Source organism: Bufo gargarizans, chromosome 4, assembly GCF_014858855.1.
Source record: "Bufo gargarizans isolate SCDJY-AF-19 chromosome 4, ASM1485885v1, whole genome shotgun sequence".
NCBI lineage: Eukaryota > Metazoa > Chordata > Amphibia > Anura > Bufonidae > Bufo > Bufo gargarizans.
This window is the reverse complement of record NC_058083.1, coordinates 208312493-208333378: the sequence shown is the minus strand read 5'-3', so window position 1 is coordinate 208333378 and position 20886 is coordinate 208312493. Positions and strand designations below refer to the sequence as shown.

Here is a 20886-nt window from a genome sequence, read left to right as displayed (position 1 = left end):
TGCTGTGGCCCTTTCAAACAGCTGATGAGCTGGGCATCGGACCCAAACAAATCTCATATTGATGAACTGTCCTAAGGATGGGTCAACAATATCTGTAGCTCAGGAAGCAAATTAACAGTAACAAAAACATAAACATCAGTGTAAAGGTAACCATAGCCTTAGGCCTCTTTCACACTACCGTTTATTTTTTCTGTTTTGCGGGCCTTTTTTTTGCGTTCTGTATACGGTCCATATACGAAATAATTCATTTCAATGGTTCCGCAAAAAAACAAACGAATGTACTCCGTATGCATTCAGTTTCCGTGTTTCTGTATGTCCGTTCCGTGCAGAGATAGAACATGTCCTATATTTGGCCGCAAATCACGTTCCGTGGCTCCGTTAAAGTCAATGGGTCCGCAAAAAAATACGGAATGCATACGGAAATGCATCCGTATGTCTTCTGTATCCTTTCCGTTTTTTGCGGAACCATCTATTGAAAATGTTATGCCCAGCCCAATTTGTTCTATGTAATTACTGTATATGCCAAACGGAATGGAAGAACGGAAACGGAAACGGAAACAAAAAAACGGAACAATGGATCCGTGAAAAACGGACCGCAAAACACTGAAATAGCCATATGGTAGTGTGAAAGAGGCCTTAAAGAGGACCTTTCACTGAAATTTTCTAGTTTAATTAAACACCCCCCCGCTGATGCTGACACCCTGGTTGTTTTTTTTCAAATACCGCTCGTACGCCCTGCAGTTTTCCCGCTCAGTATGTTAATCCTGAGCATCGGTACAGGGAGGAGGAGACGCCAGGGTTTCTCAATAGGCGTCGCCTTCTCCCTGGCTGTGCCGCGATCCAATCACAGTGGAGAGAAGGTTAGCATTTTTTCCTCCCTGGCTGTGACGCTCTCCACTGTGAATGGCGATGCCCATTGAGAAACCCTGGCGTCTCCTCCTCCCTGTACCGATGCTCAGGATTAACATACTGAGCGGGAACACTACAGGGGGCACAGCGGGGCGTACGAGTGGTATTTGAAAAAAAACAACCAGGGTGTCAGCATCAGCGGGGGATACCCCACAAGGAAAGGTATTTGATTAAACTAGAAAATTCCTGTGAAAGGCCCTCTTTAAAATGGACCCTCTGATTATATCGTTTGATGTGAAAAAGACATGTTAAAAGAATTGTGAGAATCGTTGAGCTGTCAGACCTACAGATTGCTACAGTAATATTCATCACACTTCAGCATGAGTGATGAGGACTGTAATGAGTGCGCACTTGGGGCTCCTTTTCGTAGCTTAAAGAGGGGTCCTCAGCTTAAAAATCCTCCTATTCTGTCTTGTGGCATTTTTGTGTGTAAAGATAGAGAAAACAGGAGGATTCGACTATATTAATCCTTTGAGAAAGTATTCATTATTGCTACGTTTCTTAAAAAAATGGGGCTTAATCAAATGTTTCATAGCGTTCATTAGTATGTTTTCCAGTCGAGATGCATCACAGTCAGAAGGGACCGAATTCATGTTGTTGAAGGGATTTTCTCCCCCTGGAAAACATGACTGTTCTTGAAGAGACAAGCCTATTATTATTAAGTGGTGCACTTGATTTCTCAAATTGCAGAGTGCACGTGTGCTCCGCATTGCCCTGCAGAGAAACCGTTATTGAGACGCGCCGTGAAAGAGACGGTTCCTCAGACCAGAAACAAAACCTGTCTTATCACTTGCCTCTATATTAAAGACAAGTGTGTCATATAACTCCTAGGCGAGCCTCAGTGGGGAGTGTGTGCGATGCCTATAATCTGCTCTCTGCTTTTATACAAAATGATGCCCTGCGGGCTGTACGGATAAATACAGGGAGGCCTGTGCCGTCTGTTTCCATTATGTTGACCGTGCTGTAGCTTTTTTACTGCCTGCATGAGTTCTGGTCAGCAGGATAAATTCCACTTCTGCATCTTATCACTTCACACATGTTCAGAGAAGGGAGCATATCTTTTTTAATAAGCCACCAAAAATAAAAAAATCATAAAAAATCAGAAAGGGGTTAATTTGTAATATTTGTATCAGTGTGTCAGGATCTTACTTGTTCTCCTGTAATAAGCCCCACTGCCTCATGCACAGCCTCTACTACTACTGGTTGCACTGTAAGCCAGGAGAATAAAAGGTGTATTTGTATTACATATTATTTTATTAATTTGTATAGCGCTAACATATTGTGCAGCACTGTACAGAGATTAACACTCACTGTCTCCTATGGGGCTCACAATCTAAATTCCAAATTAACTTATTAATTTATTTCTGAGAGGAAAGCCATGTAAATACAGGGAGCGCACACAACTTCCATGCAGATTTAAAGCCAGTGCTGCAAGGCAGCCGTGCTGAGCTCTGAGCCACTGTGCTGCCCCCACAGAACAGCTGACAGACAGTGGGGATTGCACAGTCGGGGAACCCTAGCGAGTGAGCAGGATTTTCAAAGGGGTTATCCAAGAGTTAAAAAAATTATCATAAAACAAACCGAAAAATGCACTATTCACCTCTTAAATCCGGTTCTGACATTTTCTACTTGACTGCTGCAGGTAGAACCCCCAGAGCAGTGGGGACGGATGAGGTGAGTTAGGAGCCACCCAACCATTTAGCAGTGATGCACCGTTCAAGCAGACGTGGCTGCTGAGGTCTTTGATTGGCAGCAGCGGTCACTACTTGGCTCTGCATGGTCTCGATTCGACCTGGAACGGGGGCAGCGTCACGAACAGGCATAAAACAAGCATTATTTGCTGACACAGCCACACTGACATTGGCCTCAGCGATGATACGAGCTCGCACTGCACATGACCGCCTCAGTAAGTGATTGGGTAAGCAATCATTTCCTGTGTGTAAAGAGAGACGGAAAATGTAAAGCATCAGAACCAGAGCAGTGGAGATACATGTGGTGAGTTAGGAGCCAACAACCCCTATGGTCCTAACCAGTGCCCCATAAAACAAAACAAAAAACACACTCACCTGTTAGGGGTCCCACTTTGCCCACTCTACTCCCCTGCTCAGCAGTGAAGCGCTGTTCAAGCTGATGCGACCGCTGAGGTCTGTGATTGGCTGCAGCGGTCACAGGACCAAGCCACTACCTGGTCCTGCAGGGTGTGGATGGGACTGGGAATGGAGCAGCAGCATGAACAGGTGAGTGTAGTTTTTTGTTTTGTTTATGGGGCACAGGGTAGGACCATACAGGTTCTCAGATCCTAGGATTGGCAACCCCTTATAAAATGACAGAATGTGATGGCCATGAAAAATAATTGCATCTGTCCAGTGAGGCTATTCATGCAATTTCTTTTTAAAAGTAAAAAAATAAATAAATGGCATTGAGCAAAGATTTCCTGAAGGAGCATTCATAGATACCTTTTTGTTAGCACTTTTTATAGGGAACCTTTCACCATGGAAATGCAGTGTACGCCATAGGCAGCAGGTTATAGAGCAGGAGGAGCTGAGCAGATATATATATGGAACAGCACTCCAAGGTTATAAAATATAAGAAAATGTATTCACCCATGTGGAACAAAATAGCAGCAGCGACGTTTCAGCTCTTCCATAGAGCCTTCCCCAAGCGTATACATATAATATATTTATGGGAAACGATTCAGTAACCCTTGTTTTAGTCATTTAAGCTTCTGCTCATTCTGGTCTTTGAAGTCCAGGAGGGGATCCTATCAGTGATTGACAGCCTTCCCTCTGTGACTGTGTATACAGAGACAGCTGTCAATCACTGATAGGAGACTCCTTGACTTCAAAAACCAGTATGAGCAGGGATATAAATGAATAAAACAACAAGTTATATTAACCCTTTTCCCATAAAACTATACATCTATCTGCTCAGCTCCTCCTGCTCTATAACATGCTACCTGCTGCTCAAATACAATGTTCAACGTGACCGGTAAGTTCTCACAGTACCAGATGTCCTACTGCTGTAGTTTTAGGATTTACCCCACAATTAAGACAAAAATGGAAGCTGTTTTTGGGCGAGGACATTTATATTATAATATTTGGCATACAATGGAGTCATCACCGGAGAACGTTTGTAGCCGTTTATCATGCAGCCTTTGTCTATAAGTCATTCCTCCCAGATTCCACCCCTTCCCCTGTTAAATAGCATATTTTCTCTGCTGGTTGGTAGGCAGACGCCCCCAGTGCACCTGTTTTCCCTCCAGTTCTCCATTTTTTGACCTTTTAAAATGTTTGTGTTGTAATCTTTGAGTTTATTTAACTCTTCAGCAGCTCAAATATGCTTCTGTGGAAAGCAGTCCATTACCTCAATTGTTTCCTCAGATGTAATGCACAATGGGTTTCCAGAGCCTGAAATCAAGATGAGGTGCAATTTTCCAATATATATCCATCCTGGATTCTGTCACTGACCTGTGCAGGAGGGTCCCTCTGTACTACAAAGCCACAGAAGCTTTGTGTGCTCTGTGTGATGCTCCATTGGGTGTTGCATGTTGTATGTTGTAGATGTTCTCCATTAAAAGCAAGCAGAAGATAAGGTTGGAATACTGCAGAGCGCCTCATAAGAAAGACAGTATTCAGCAGCAGTAGTATGATTTGGTTGAAACCTACTACATCGTTTGGTTGTGTGATGGACTCAACAACCAGTTATTGCATGTAGATTTGTCAATTGGGCTATAGCCACCTTGGCTTGGATCCTTGTTAACGTCAGGGTGGTCTATATTGGCATAGTCAGTCCGGGCAAAAGTACACACAGGCTTGGTGTTACCTTTCTCGAGCAGCCTGAGTGGTCTTTATTGGTCTCCACATTGCAGCACGTTACGAGGCTCACAGCCCTGTCATCAGGTTCAGTCATCTCACTGTACTTAATGAAGGGGCTATAAGCCTCAAAACTCAAAGCCTTAAGACTGCTCGAGGAAGATAGTGCCGAGCCTGTGTGTATTTTTGCCTGAACTGCCTATACTACAGCTGTATCAGTAGACTATGCAGGAGAGTGACCAGCCACTGTTTTCCAATGAGGCCGGTAGACTGGGTACCCCTGTTCTTGGGATCAATCAGCAATTAGTTATTGCATCTCATATTAATATGATCCAGACTCCTTTAGGTAATGTTCTATTTTAAAGATCTGGAAAAATATAGGACAAAATCATTTTTCACTTTTTAGAACCTACTAGGTTTTTAGTGACGCTGATTCCTAATGGTTCGACGGTGTCAAGGTCTTTATGTCTGCAGATCTATAGAATCTTGCAATAAATTTAAGCTTTGACAGGACATCTAATTCCAAAGTGTTTACCTCGACCACCCACGCACCAAGCCTTTGCTTTCTGAGCTTGGTCCCAGATCTCTTCTCTCTGCAGCATAATATTAGTGTGTATGCGGCTGGCAGATCACTGTATAAATATCTATACATTATAAAGGTGGTTCACTTTATATTATTAAAACCTATAAATCCAGAGTTTTTACATGCCATGCACTACTGTGACATTAGATTTTAGTGATAGCTAAGGATAAAGGAGATGATCAATCCAGCACTCCAAAAATAAATGTTGTGCCATCGGTTCCTTTATTGCGGTGATAAACATTCGTACAGTGATACAACCTCCATTAGTGTAATTCGCAGTCTAATGCTTTGAATATAAGCAAATGCCACCGATTGCAGTGCAAAAACACAAGAAGAATATCACACAATGTAATTATATGATGAATTCCTGTGAGCATAAGAACCTAAGAGTTAAATTTACAAGCTTCTCTGACAAGTTAGGAATTCATTTTTTATATGTATTACCCCTTCCTCCAAAAGAGGGTGAGGTTTTTGAGCTGTTCCTGTGGGTGTGTGTCTGTATGGCTGCTTTGCTGCGTTGCTGTCGTGCTGTGTCTGCAAGGTATGCAACTCTGTGCCATTAAAGCTTTGGCTTCGAATCAACTCCTCCGCGTGCAGCTCAGCTGTTGCGGTAAGGACCCGGCTTTTACAGGAGGCACCCACTTGAATGCAGTTTCTGCAAAGGGGCTTATGCTGTTTGGTCAGACGGTGTGGTAAGAACGCTGAGACCAACGGTGCATACACCAGTCTTACTGAACAGTCCGTTGGTGTGAAATGCACCAAATATGATAAGTAGTAAATTTGGAGCATCTTCCAGGAGCCCATGTGACAAAAAATTAAATCTACGCCAGCTTAGTTCCTGATGTAAGTTATAGTAAATCTAATGGATCTCAAGATGCCCGACCACTCACTTTTCTTGTGACTTTTTACATGACTTTTGTGGTGTAAACTATAAACGTTCCTCATTGTTAACTTTTAATTATTTTTGGATGTGGCGCTGGTATTTGTTATGTGGAACCGGAAATGTCTTGAAGCGGAGGTCAGAAACTTGTGATCTTTATTCTAATTCTCCTTTTATGAGCTGTATTACTTTATATACTTTCTATTATTCTCTGAATTTTCTTGGCATGGCTACATGCGCCTCTTTTTGTGTTCGGTATTTTACACAGTGAACTACGGTTTGTGATTTCTTAGGTTACTCAATAATATGATGTAACTGATGGTAATTTGTCTTTTTAGAGCTATATATCCCTCAAGTTACAATATTAATTGGTTTCCGGGATGACCATTGTCAACCATTGAGTCCATAAGGTGTGGAAAGGCAGTAATTGGTTCCAAAGCCCAAAAATTCCATCCCAGAATAAGAAGAAATGACATATAAGAGCAATAAGCAGATAACCAAAACATATAAATCAAGCAGGAATAGATGTTGGAAGCTGTAAATGGCTTTGTATGATGAGGGCAGGAGCTTCTTCAGGGTCTTGCATAGTACCTCGAGTGACCAGAAAAATGAATGGAGTTGTTGCTTAACTGGTATCCACAGGAGCAGCTCATCCTGGCACATACTGGGGGCAGTACAGAACATTTAGTACTACATGTCTGTGAAGGCTCTCATTTATCCAGGTCATGGTATATCTGTAAAGAATAAATCAAGGCAACTGGACTTGCTGTAGTCCAGTTGCCTTGATATATACTTTACAGATATTTAGTACTACAGATGAGCCACTAGACAACCGATATGGTGTTTTACCACAGAAATGGTTATTTCGATTGGTTGGATCTAAGTCTGAGGCATTGTATGTTGAGTCTAGTTTCAACTTACGATGACCAAGAAAAGACCATTGTATGTTGAAAATATTGTATCCAGGGGCCATTGTATCTTGAGGGATTGCTGTACATGGTAATTCACACACACAGAACAATTAAACATCCAAGTTTTACAACACGTGTAATAAATGCTCCTGTCATTTCGAAGGACATTATTTTGATAATTTGGAACCATGTGATACATCAATTATTACATTGTGTTATGTCTCAAATGATGAGGTTGGTCCACTAAGCTTTGGTGTGGAATGCAGGTCTTGCACAACACAGACAGATGGCGCTGGTGCAGCAGGGCAGAGGGACAGAGGCAGCGAACTGGGGGCTGGTCCTGGAGAATGATGCCGATGCACCGATAATGTAGCAGAGCTAAATAGGTTGCAGAACCAATGGTAGAGCATGATTGTAGATATACTGAAGCAATGGAGCTGAGGATGCAGAGGACTTGATTTTGCTTAGTTGGTTAAGTAGAGCTAAATATGTTGCAGGGATGATGCTGTGGAGTAGCAGGGTTGGCTTACAGAAATGGGAACAGCAAGAAAAACAGACAGTACCCCAAATTATCAGGCAGAGCCTCTCCTCCAGCCGGCTTAAATAACCTGGTGGAGTGAAGTGATCACCTGGTGGAGGCACCTCTACATAACTTCAGCGGATCCACCGCCAGCGCAGGGCCTTATTAAGACCGGTGTCTAAAACGCCAGTCCTAATAAGTGTGCCCCTTTGTGATTTATAGGGTTTGCTTGTGAAACATTCCAGAAAAGCTCCATAGGCACTCATTCAATTGACAAAAGCCAAAAGAGCACAATATGGTGCCTCTGTCAGCCTGTATACATCAGTATACCTTTTTTTTATTCCACAGTCTGCTGTTCTATTCCACACAGAAATCTTTCCACAGGGGCATCTGATGGGAAAATTCTCCCGGCTATACCTCTGACGGACACTGCAAGGCACAGTGTAAAAGTACCTTGGTCCTATGTATCTCAGTGAAATGAAATATCTTCTTATACTTCCCAGAGAACAGAATCCTTAAAGGGGTTCTCCCATGATTAATGTAAGAAATCAAAATCAGACCTCATATAGTACATGACAATCTCTTTCTAATAAAGCTAGAACCAGCCCTGTACCTCACATGGATCCAGAGATCTCCACATTCGTTGCTCTGCTAGATTTGTATTAAGCTGACAGCTCTAGGGGAGTGTCTTTTCTACTGCAACTAAGGGGGCATGTCATGCTCTCCCTATCACAGTTCAGGAGGCGTGCCCATGCTCTCCCTATCACAGCTAAGGGGGCGTGTCCATGCTCTCCCTATAACAGCTCAGGAGGCGTGCCCATGCTCTCCCTATCACAGCTTAGGGGGCGTGTCCATGCTCTCCCTATCACAGCTCAGGAGGCAGCTGAAGTATGAAACTGAGCATGTGCGGCCTTCTCAGCGAGCAGGTCAAAGAAACAAGACAAAAGAACAAAAATCAGGTTGCGCTATACAGATACATTTTATTGAATAACTCAGTAGCTATACAAAAAATTGAATTACATGTAATTACAAAAGTATTCAGATGCAGGTGCTGATTCGAAAGCTGTAGAATATTTTTCCTGGGACAACCCCTTTAATTAAACAGTGATAAGTTTTTCTTATACTATTGCACATAGGGGCACTGGAATTCAGTTTCCAGGGCTGTACAGTTATCTAGCTTTAATTACCTGAAGGCAATGCAGCATCTCTGCCACTGGTCTTATCAGGCAGCCCATGCGTGGGTTTGTGAAGTGAAGCCAAAAATGCAGGCATTCATTTACATGTTCATACATAGTCATGTCTGAGTCGTATTATGCTATGTAAAAGTTCAACTCTGAATGTAGCTCACTCGCTTTGTTTAGAATAATTCATATACGTGCAATTCTCTTTGTAGATTGTGAATGCGATGCAGGGGACAGAAAATAATAATTGAAAGGGGGCAGGGGACGGCAGTCACACTCACAGGTTAATGGTGAAATCAAATATGCCAACTGTATTCTGATGAAGAACAGTACTGAAAAAGAACATGCAATTTTACGTGTCATTATGTGACTGCACAGTCTTTCTAGCCATAAGCCTGTGTTTGTCCTTGCTGCCCTGACTCCATAGAGGAGGCTCTCCCACTGCAGTAGTGCCTTATGAAGCATGTCAGTGATAATTAAGAATACAAGGAGGACCTGTATGTGCCTCAGTACGTGCGCGTTTATGGCAGCAAGCAGGGAAACAAATCACCTTTTCTATCATTTTACAGTTCAATAATTCATTATTACTATTATTGTTGTTCAGAATTATATTTTATGCTATAGAGTAATGGCCAATTTAATAAGACGTTAAGGTTGTTTTACCTGCAATAGGGGTGGCATGATGTCACATTTTGACAGTGTTTTTGTGGCCAGATGTTCATTTTGTGTGTTTTTCTTTTTTTCCCTTAGGCTTCTTTATAGGACTTAAAAAAAATGCATGTGAAAAAACGTCATTAGAAAAGCATCTCACTATTTGGGTCCCCTCTTGCAGGAAAAGTCAATAGAAGGCATTTACCAATTGCAATGCTTTATTGGAAGAGCCTCCGTTCCAAGCTCTGACTCCCCCTTCCTTCTCTGTGTGGGTCCTGCATCTTGCAGTGGGGTGAAGTCCTTTGCTTGATGTGGAGGAGTGCATATCCATGCATATCCATGAATGCCCATATCACGTTTCAGTAGATCAGCTCCAGGGCATGCCCTGTAGCCCTGGAGCTGTTCAGTACAGCTACAATAAGCCAGGGTTGGGAACACGCGCGCGCGCGCACACACACACACACACCGATAAGCGGCGCGATGATGTCATTACAGCACTGCTTGCTTCTGCTTTCAATCAAATAGAATGGATCCACTCTCTGAACTTCCAGGAAGTGCTCAGCAAGCGACATGGAACAACCCCTTTAACTGCCATAAATGCCCCCCAAAAAGGTGAGGGAACTTTCAGAAAACTAATTGTGGCAGCATGTAAACACTTCTCATTCTCCCCCTCCATTTTATGGAAGGCAGCTTCTATTGGTAATTGTTTTACTTTCTGTACAAGATGGAAAGAATAATTAAAGGAGTTGTCACTGCACAATAACCTCTGTCCAGTTGCCCCTTTAGGGTATATGAAGGTCACGAATGGACCTGATAAGTCCTTGCATTACATGGATAGCCATTAATTTGAATATTTGGCATGGTAGGTTCCCATGGCCGTAATAGCTGATTGCGGGGGGTTAAAGAAGTCAGACCTGTAGTAATCAGCTTGTCACCTCACCTTTTAATGAGACAATTCTGAAAAAGTCAGACAAACATTTAACCTCTTAAGGACATAGGGCGTACAGGTACGCCCTTGTGCCCTGGTACTTAAGGACACAGGGCGTACATGTGTCCTTAAGTACAGCACAGCTGTGTGACCCTAGACCCCCCAGGGGTGCTGCCACTTGCCCTGCCCCCCCCCCCCACCTTTTTTGGGGTGCATTTTTTTTTTTTTCCGTGTACGCTGACTGTGGCCGGCACTTAGTGTCCGGCCACTGTTAGCGCATCGCACACCCCACCGCTGATCAACTTCGGACGGTTGATCAGCGGTTTTGAATTTTTTTCCCCACATTTTTTGCCCTTTTTTTAGTTAGTTTATTTTATTTTTTTTCTGTTAGTTTTAGGGTGAGTTCGTGAACACCCGTGCCCCCACACACACGCACACAAAATAAAGAGTTACACACACGCACATATACACGCAGACACACACTCCCCTATGGCCCGCCGGACGTTCTCGGCCGAGGAGGCATACGCCCAGATTGCCTCTGACTCCGAGAGTCCCAGTGAGGATGAGGATGACCCCACATTCCTGTTGTCATCCGCATCCTCCTCATCATCTAGCGATGATGATGAGCCCCCAAGGCGGCGGAGACGCCGCCAGGCGGAGCAAGGGGACCGCCATGTTAGGGACCCTGTGGCCCACACTAGTACGAGCAGCTCTGGGGCTCGTACTGGTTTCCCGGCCCACCAGTTAAATCCACCGGAGCCCCCTGCCGGTGAACTTGTCTGGTGTAGCCCAGAGCGATACGAGCCTGTGATTCCTGATTTTGTAGGCCAATCAGGAATCCAGATTTCCACAGTGGGCTACACTGAATATGACTTTTTTTGTCATTTTTTCAGTGACCCACTGGTAAATCTGATGGTGGAGCAGACGAATCTGTACGCCCAACAGTTCGTCGCTCAACACCCGGGCTCCTTTTTGGCCAGGCCCGGTGGCTGGACGCCGGTCAGTGCAGCCGAAATGAGGACATTTTGGGGCCTCGTGCTGCATATGGGACTGGTCAAAAAACCCAGTGTCAGGCTGTACTGGAGTGGGGACGTCCTATACCAGGCCCCACTTTACAGTACAGCCATGACACGCTCCCGGTTTGAGGCCATCCGGAAATGTCTGCATTATTCCGATAATGCAGCATGTCCCCCCCGAGGTGATCCTGCCCATGACCGTCTGTACAAGATACGGCCGGTCATCGATCACTTTGGGGCCAAATTCATGGAGGCCTATGTACCTGGAAGAGAGGTCGCGGTTGATGAGTCTCTCATTGCGTTCAAGGGGAGACTCATTTTCCGCCAGTATGTGCCCTCCAAGCGGGCGAGGTATGGCGTGAAGCTATACAAAATTTGTGAGAGTACCTCAGGGTACACTTACAAATTTCGTGTATACGAGGGGCGAGATTCCCGGATTCAACCCCCAGAATGTCCCCCCACTCTGGGTGTTACCGGGAAACTTGTGTGGGACCTTATGTACCCACTGCTGGATAAGGGTTACCACCTTTACGTGGATAACTTTTATACCAGTATCCCCTTGTTCCAGTCCCTTGCCGCCAGATCCACGTCCGCTTGTGGGACCGTGCGAAAAAATCAACGCGGCCTCCCTGCCCACCCCCTCCAGGTACCTATCCCCAGGGGTGAGACCCGTGCCCTTACCACTGGAAACCTGTTGCTGGTCAGGTATAAGGACAAGAGGGATGTCCTTATGCTGTCCACAATTCATGGTAACGGCATCACCCCTGTCCCTGTGCGAGGTACCGCGGCAACGGTCCTCAAGCCCGATTGTATCGTCGCTTACAATCGGTATATGGGAGGAGTTGATCTCTCTGATCAAGTCCTCAAGCCATATAACGCCATGCGCAAAACCCGGGCATGGTACAAAAAAGTTGCGGTCTACTTGGTGCAGGTTGCCATGTACAACTCTTTTGTACTATCCCGAAGCGCTGGCAGCACAGGGACATTCCTCCAGTTCTATGAGGCAGTCCTCAAGGCCCTGATCTTTTCGGACCGGGAAAGAGCAGGCCGGAGTACCTCGGGAACTGTAGGTGCCCGGATCGTCCCTGGCCAACACTTTCCAGGTGTGGTCCCCCATACTGGAAAGAAGGGACGAACCCAAAAAAAGTGCAGAGTGTGTCGCAGGAGGGGGATACGGAAGGACACAACTACTCAGTGCGACACTTGCCCCGATCATCCGGGCCTCTGCTTTGACGGTTGCTTCAGGGAGTATCACACTTCCATGGAGTACTAAATTTATATCCCAATTTAGCACTGACATCGGATAAAAAAACTGGTTCTCAGACTTGAGACACCCAAAAAAAACTAAAATAATTTATTAAAAGTAGACATATTAGGTATCGCCGCATCGGTAATAATCTCCTCTATAAAACTACCCCATGACCTAACCCCCCAGATTAACACGGTCAAGGAAAAAAAAAAAAAAAGGTGCAAAAAAAGTTTTTTTTTGTCACCTTACATAATAAAAAGTTTAATAGCAAGCGATCAAAAAGTCATATAGCCCCCCAAAAAGTGCCAATAAAGCCGTCCGCTCATCCCGCAAAAAATGAGTCCCCACATGAGATAATTGGATAAAAAAATAATTAAAAAAATGACCCTTAGACTTTAGAGATACCCAAAAAAAGATTTGTATCAAAAAAGATAATATAGTCAAAAACCTAAATAATTGTAAAAAAAAAGTAGACTTATTAGGTATTGCCGCGTCCGTAAAAATCTCCTCTATAAAAATATCCCATTACCTAACCCCCCAGATTAACACAGTAAAAAAAAAAAAAAAAAAAACTGTGCCAAAACCGCTTTTTTGGGCACTTTTCTATTTCAATCAGTTTTTTCCGGTAATAAAACAAGGGTTAACAACCAAACAAAACTTAATATTTATTACCCTGATACTGCAGTTCACAGAAACACCACATTTGTGGTCGTAAACTGCTGTATCAGTAAAAGGGAGGCCGCAAAAGGAAAGGACCGACATGGTTTCTGGAAGGCCGATTTTGATGGCCTTTTTTATTGACACCATGTCCCTTTTGAAGCCCCCCTGATGTACCCTAGAGTAAAAACTCCCCAAAACTGACCCCATCTAAGAAACTACACCCCTCAAGGTATTCAAAACTGATTATACAAACTTCATTAACCCTTTAGGTGTTCCTCAACAGTTAATGGCAAATGGAGATGAAATTCCAGAATTTCAATTTTTGGTAACCTTGCGTCACAAAAATGTAATATAGAGCAACCAAAAATCATATTTACCCTAAAAATAGTCCCCAAAAAAATGCCACCTTATCCCGTAGTTTCCAAAATGGGGTCACTTTTAGGGAGTTTCTACTCTAGGGGTGCATCAGGGGGCTTCAAATGGGACATGGTGTAAATAAACCAGTCCATAAAAATCAGCCCTCCAAAAACCAAACGGCGCACCTTTCCCTCTACGCCCCGCTGTGTGGCCGTACAGTAGTTTACGGCCACATATTGGGTGTTTCTGTAAACGGCAGAGTCAGGGCAATAAAGATACAGTCTTGTTTGGCTGTTAACCCTTGATTTGTTAGTGGAAAAAATGGGTTAAAATGGAAAATTAGACAAAAAAATAAAATTTGCTAATTTCATCCCCATTTGCCAATAACTCTTGCGCAACACCTAAAGGGTTAACGACGTATGTAAAATCAGTTTTGAATACCTTGAGGGGTGTAGTTTCTTAGATGGGGTCACTTTTAGGGAGTTTCTACTCTAGGGGTGCATCAGGGGTCTTCAAATGGGACATGGTGTAAATAAACCAGTCCATAAAAATCAGCCCGCCAAAAACCAAACGGCGCACCTTTCCCTCTACGCCCCGCTGTGTGGCCGTACAGTAGTTTACGGCCACATATTGGGTGTTTCTGTAAACGGCAGAGTCAGGGCAATAAAGATACAGTCTTGTTTGGCTGTTAACCCTTGATTTGTTAGTGGAAAAAATGGGTTAAAATGGAAAATTAGACAAAAAAATGAAATTTGCAAATTTCATCCCCATTTGCCAATAACTCTTGCACAACACCTAAAGGGTTAACGACGAATGTAAAATTAGTTTTGAATACCTTGAGGGGTGTAGTTTCTTAGATGGGGTCACTTTTGGGGAGTTTCTACTCTAGGGGTGCATCAGGGGTCTTCAAATGGGACATGGTGTAAATAAACCAGTCCATAAAAATCAGCCCTCCAAAAACCAAACGGCGCACCTTTCCCTCTACGCCCCGCTGTGTGGCCATACAGTAGTTTACGGCCACATATTGGGTGTTTCTGTAAACGGCAGAGTCAGGGCAATAAAGATACAGTCTTGTTTGGCTGTTAACCCTTGATTTGTTAGTGGAAAAAATGGGTTAAAATGGAAAATTTGACAAAAAAAAGAAATTCTCAAATTTCATCCCCATTTGCCAATAACTCTTGTGCAACACCTAAAGGGTTAACAACGTATGTAAAATCAGTTTTGAATACCTTGAGGGGTGTAGTTTCTTAGATGGGGTCATTTTTGGGTGGTTTCTATTATGTAAGCCTCGCAAAGTGACTTCAGACCTGAACTGGTCCCTAAAAATGTCGTTTTTGTAAATTGCTGAAAAATTTCAAGATTTGCTTCTAAACTTCTAAGCCTTATAACATCCCCAAAAAATAAAATATCATTCCCAAAACAATTCAAACATAAAGTAGACATATGGGGAATGTAAAGTCATCACAATTTTTGGGGGTATTACTATGTATTACAGAAGTAGAGAAACTGAAACTTTGAAATTTGCTAATTTTTCCAAAAATTTGTTAAATTAGGTATTTTTTGGTGCAAAAAAAAATATTTTTTTGACTTCATTTCACCAGTGTCATGAAGTACAATATGTGACGAAAAAACAATCTCAGAATGGCCTGGATAAGTCAAAGCGTTTTAAAGTTATCAGCACTTAAAGTGACACTGGTCAGATTTGCAAAAAATGGCCTGGTCCTAAGGTGTAAAAAGGCTGTGTCCTTAAGGGGTTAAAGGGAACCTGTCACCGGGATTTTGTGTATAGAGCTGAGGACATGGGTTGCTAGATGGCCGCTAGCACATCCGCAATATCCAGTCCCCATAGCTCTGTGTGCTTTTATTGTGTCAAAAAAAACGATTTGATACATATGCAAATTACCTGAGATGAGTCCTGTCCCTGACTCCTCTCAAGGACAGGACTCATTCCAGGTTAATTTGCATATGTATCAAATCGCCTTTTTTACACAATAAAAGCACACAGAGCTATGGGGACTGGGTTTTGCGCATGTGCTAGCGGCTATTTAGCAACCCATGTCCTCAGCTCTATACCCAAAATCCCGGTGACAGGTTCCCTTTAAAGGTGGATGCCCAGTGATCCCCATAGAAGAGGTCAATGTCATCCAGTAATGTGTCCTTTCCTCCACTTCCGACACAGTCTTTATTGACACCCTTTGTGTTCTTCCTAGCTAACAGGTAAAGTCTGTGACCTCATCTGCTGGAACAGATGGAACTATATGCTGCAGCTTGGCTTTATGCATTTTCTGAATTGATGTTTTTCCTGTTTTTACACAACATGCCCACTTTGAAGTTGTAACATATTTTTTTCTGTGAAACAGACAATAATTAAAGGGGTATTCCCGTGGCAACTTATCAGTGATGGTGCTGGAAATTGGACCCACACCAATCTGATATTGATGACCTGATTACCTTAGGATAGTTACTCAATGTCCTGAAACTGGAATACTCCTTTCCAGTCCCTGCTGATGAAAAGTATCCCCACAGCATGATACTGCCACCAACATGCTTCACTGTGGAAATTGTGTTTTTAGGCTAGTTTCACACTAGCGTTCGGCTGTCCGCTCGTGAGCTCCGTTTGAAGGGGCTCACGAGCGGACCCGAACGCTTCCGTCCAGCCCTGATGCAGTCTGAATGGATGCGGATCCGCTCAGACTGCATCAGTCTGGCGGCGTTCAGCCTCCGCTCCGCTCCGCTCAGCAGGCGGACACCTGAACGCTGCTTGCAGCGTTCGGGTGTCCGCCTGGCCGTGCGGATCCGTCCAGACTTACAATGTAAGTCAATGGGGACGGATCCGTTTGAAGATGCCACAATATGGCTCAATCTTCAAACGGATCCGTCCCCCATTGACTTTCAATGCAAAAGTCTGGACGGATCCGCTCAGGCTAATTTCACACTTAGCTTTTTTTTTGCTAATATATTTTTGCTAATATAATCGAACGCTAGTGTGAAAGTAGCCTTAGGGCCGCTTCACACGAGCGGATGCCGTGCGTGGCATCCGCTCCGTGAAAGAGTGCCAAGACCCGCTGCAGACTGCAGAGGCACGGAGCGGTAACATGACTGTTAATGCTCCGTGCCTCTCTGTGATCTCTTTACTACGAAATCACAGTGACAACTGTGATTTTGTAGTAAAGAGATCACAGAGAGGCACGGAGCATTAACAGTCATGTTACCGCTCCGTGCCTCTGCAGTCTGCAGCGGGTCTTGGCACTCTTTCACGGAGCGGATGCCACGCACGGCATCCGCTCGTGTGAAGCGGCCCTTAGGGTGATGGGAAGTAGTTTTCCTTGTTGGTCATTTTTGTCTCATCTGACCAGAAAGCCTTCTTCCATGTGTTTGAGGAGTCTGCCACATGCTGTTTGGTGAACTTCAAACATCTTTTCTTTAAAGCGCTACCTGAGTTTTCAAAAACATATTTTGCATAATGGCTGTGCTTCCTTATTTCAGCCATATTATTCCCTGTTTCAGCTGCACAGCTAGATGCATTTCATTCAGAAGCAAGGGGCATCTCCCCTCTGCCACCATTGTACTACTCCTTTCCCTTATTTCCCACTATGTTTTTGGCTCTGGAGACAGAACAGATAAGGAGGGATAAATAACACTTACAGAAATGCCGGAGGATCCTGTGATCTTTAGAAGCAGTATAGAAAGTAGTTCTTTTATCAGGCTCAGAAGCTCAGCTAGCTCTGACTCGCCCCCGCTTCCTCTCAGCCATCTTCTGTGTCTCTGTTACCAGGGACGGATCTTGCCTAACAAAAGGCAGTGGACAGAAAATTAGGTGGAAGTAAGATCGCTTGTGGCCATGACTTTACAGCTTTTTTTCCCCCATGGATGCAGGCAGATTTTGTAAATTGAAGTTATTTAGAAATTACACCATTCTCTATTAAATGAAATTAAATTGTGTGAGTACAGTGACTTTTTAAGCAGTGTCTTTTTTTCGGACCACTCTTCTATAAAGCCCCACTCTGTAGTGTAGTCAATAGAAACTTTCAACTCCACTTTGGATTTTTGGATCTCCTTTACTGTTATCATTGAGGTCATTGTTGAATCTCTGATTAATGCCCTCCTTGCCTGGTCTGTAAGTTTTGGTGGGTGGCCTCTTCTTGTCAGGATTCTAACTGTACCACATTCTTTCCATCTTGTGATAATGAATTACATTTAATGATCCCTGGGATGTTCAGAGTTTGGAATATTTTTTTTATAACCCGACCGTGGTCTATACTTCTCCACAACTTTGTATATGGCCTGTCAAGTGTCTAGAGAACATCCTGGTCGTCCTATTAGTTGCTCAGTCGTGTTGCAGACTCAGAGGCCTTTCAGAACAGATGAACAGAACTTTGACACAAGGGGGCGCCAATCCAACAAATTACGTGAATTTGGAAGTTAATTAGACCAGATTCTATTTAGGGATTTACTATCAAAGGCACTATCATATGCACTTATTTTTTTTTATTCCTCTGTAACAATTTGGACTATCTTGTCAGGTCTATTACCTAAAATCTAAATTAAAATAAAATCCAAAATTCCAGGTTGTAATGCAGCAAAACAGGAAAAACACCAAGTGGGACGAATACTATTGCAAAGCACTATACATACATTTAATTGTAACATGTTTTGATGCTTCTCTTGGTAAATGTGTAAAAAAGGAGTTAATTGTGCAACAATGAAAGCGAGAAGAAGCACAAGGTCCTGAGGTTAATGGAATCCAGTTGCTTGAAGGGTACACTGTTTGTCGAAGGAGTGCAGAAAGACCAGGCTGATTTTGTCTCCGGCAACCTCTTCTTTCACATGGAATTATTTTGTGTTCTTCCCTCCAAAAGAAAACCATCAAGTCATTTAGTGATATTGGAAAGGAAAACGCACATAAAGATTAGATGGGAAAATGTGTGTAGCGAGGACATGAAATATGTCTTTTATTTCAATCGCATAACGAGGAGGGGTTTTGGCATTTGTAGAAACAATGTAACGGTCTGAAAGGTGCAGATTACAGGGGCTGGAAACGATTTGCTCTCAGCCGCCACAGTGAAGGTATAGCGGGTATTGTACTGTATGCAGATTGCCAGGTGGAAATAGTGGCTGATAAAAAATAGTAAAAGGTAAAGTGATGGGAGAGAAGAAGGCTCAATCAATACATTCAAAACTGAATAATGGTTCCCTTCATACATTGCAGAGTCAGTTGTGGATATTTCTGTGACTTAAAGGGAGTCTTTCACGCAAATTCACCCTATTAACCTAATAACAGTGTTATGTCCATGGCATCCCCCCTATTAGAACAGTGCTTACCGTTTGTTCCTTGCTCGCATCGTTGTGGAGAAAAACACTTTTAATCCGCATGCAAATGAGTCTGTGAGGCCCCTGGGTCATTTTCATACGAAGGCACTCCCCCTCCGCTGCATTTGCCCGCCCTTAGTCTCTGTTCTGACCTCCCTCCTCCCGTCCACAATCCCGCGCATGCGCACGCTAAACTACGATGCCTCGGACCGACAGTGCTCATTCAATGCGCATGCGCAGATATCGCGTTCATCGGCGCATGCGCAGGATTACAGACGGGAGGTTAGAACAGAGACTAAGGGCGGGCAGACGCGGCGGAGGGGGAGTGCCTTCGTATGAAAATGACCCAGCGGCCTGTCACTGGCCGTTGTAACGCCGCCCCTGGGCACCTTCCCAGACTTATTTGCATGCGGATTAAAAGTGTTTTTCTCCACAACGATGCTAGCAAGAAACAAACGGTAAGCACTGTTCTAATAGGGGGGATGCCGTGGACATAACACTGTTATTAGGTTAATAGGGTGAATCTGCGTGAAAGACTCCCTTTAAGAACCCTTTACGCTGCCCGATGTTTGGGCAGATTATCACTAACGAGCATCTGTACAAACGCTTGTTAGAAATAATTTTCTGACATAAAAGTGCCGTTGATTACCCAGTGAATGAGATAAATGCTTGTTCATCAGGTAATAGGATGGTGCACTCAACCCCTTTACTTGGCCTGAAGGAGAAGACAATTGTCTGGAAGGAATCGTTTCTTCCTCACAATGGACTGTCAGTGAAGGAGAAAGCTACATTTAAATGCAGCGATCTCCTCCACAGTATGAGCAGGAGTGATTGCTAATACCATCACTCGTCCTCATACAGAATCATCATTTGCCAGCAGCAGAGTGCTGTTTAGACAAATGATGATTGAGGTGGCCACACCAACGATCCTATTGCTTGATGAATGACTATCTGCTTGCTCAGTAGTATCCTCAGTGGAATACGCTACAGTCTTTGAACCGAGGGCCCTTTCTGTCTCTATGATGGGCAGCCGGAGACTTATTAGTTCCCACCTCATGCGGAGAAGGCTGTAGCCACAATGTAAATGTGTTTACCTTCCTCTGACAAATGCTTAGCCTTCCCTTTGTAAGGTCGCTCTACTTTCTGCTGCTTTCAGTATCTCTTTCACTTTTGTAATCCCACAACTCACCCGCCTAGACTAACTTCCATTTCCTCCTAAAGAGGAAAGGGTGGAGCCAGCCCTGCCTAGCCACTAGAAACACACCACTCAATATACAGCCTTATGGGACAAACACAGAAGTATGCATAAAATGGGGACACTGCATATGTGACTGTGTTACTAAGGAGAACCCAGTAGGTCACAATTGTTTTAATTATGTTTCAAACGAATTGCAGACAATTTTAAAATGAGCGTTATGTTCTTAACTCTCTAGAGCACATTCACAAGCACCATTGTATTTTGACAATTTCAGTAGGTAGATTGTCACCCATATGTGCCTCTCGTTTTAATAAACTCAGCAGTTGTTTCCTCTTATCTATAGATATTCCCAAAACTCACACACCGGATATGAGCAATTTGCCAAAGTACTTCTCGCCATGTAACATTCCCATTGTAAACTGTATATTACTTAAGAAAGCATAAAAGAGGGTAAAAAAAACCCATTAAACTCTTAACTGCTGTTACTTAGTGACCCCTAAATTGTGCTTTACCTCAGCTGTTTAATGTCTTCTGAGCTTTATGACTACATTTAACAAATGTGAGAGTAAATTGTACCATTTATAGCTCCCAGTAAAAGTGTTATTAGCCTTCCTACTTTTGTACACAGCACAACAGACCACCAGAAAACTATTACCATTTTACTACATGTATAAAAATCTATAGATGATCAAATTTCTAGGTTTTAATGGATCCCTCCTAC

The 20886-nt window shown here is 43.5% G+C and overlaps 1 protein-coding gene across 2 annotated transcripts in view; it reads left to right on the top strand.

Annotated features, from left to right (window-relative positions):
- FGF12 (fibroblast growth factor 12) overlaps positions 1–20886 on the top strand; it is a 340955-nt gene that overhangs the window by 161849 nt on the left and 158220 nt on the right. The gene's annotated exons all lie outside the window — the stretch shown is intronic.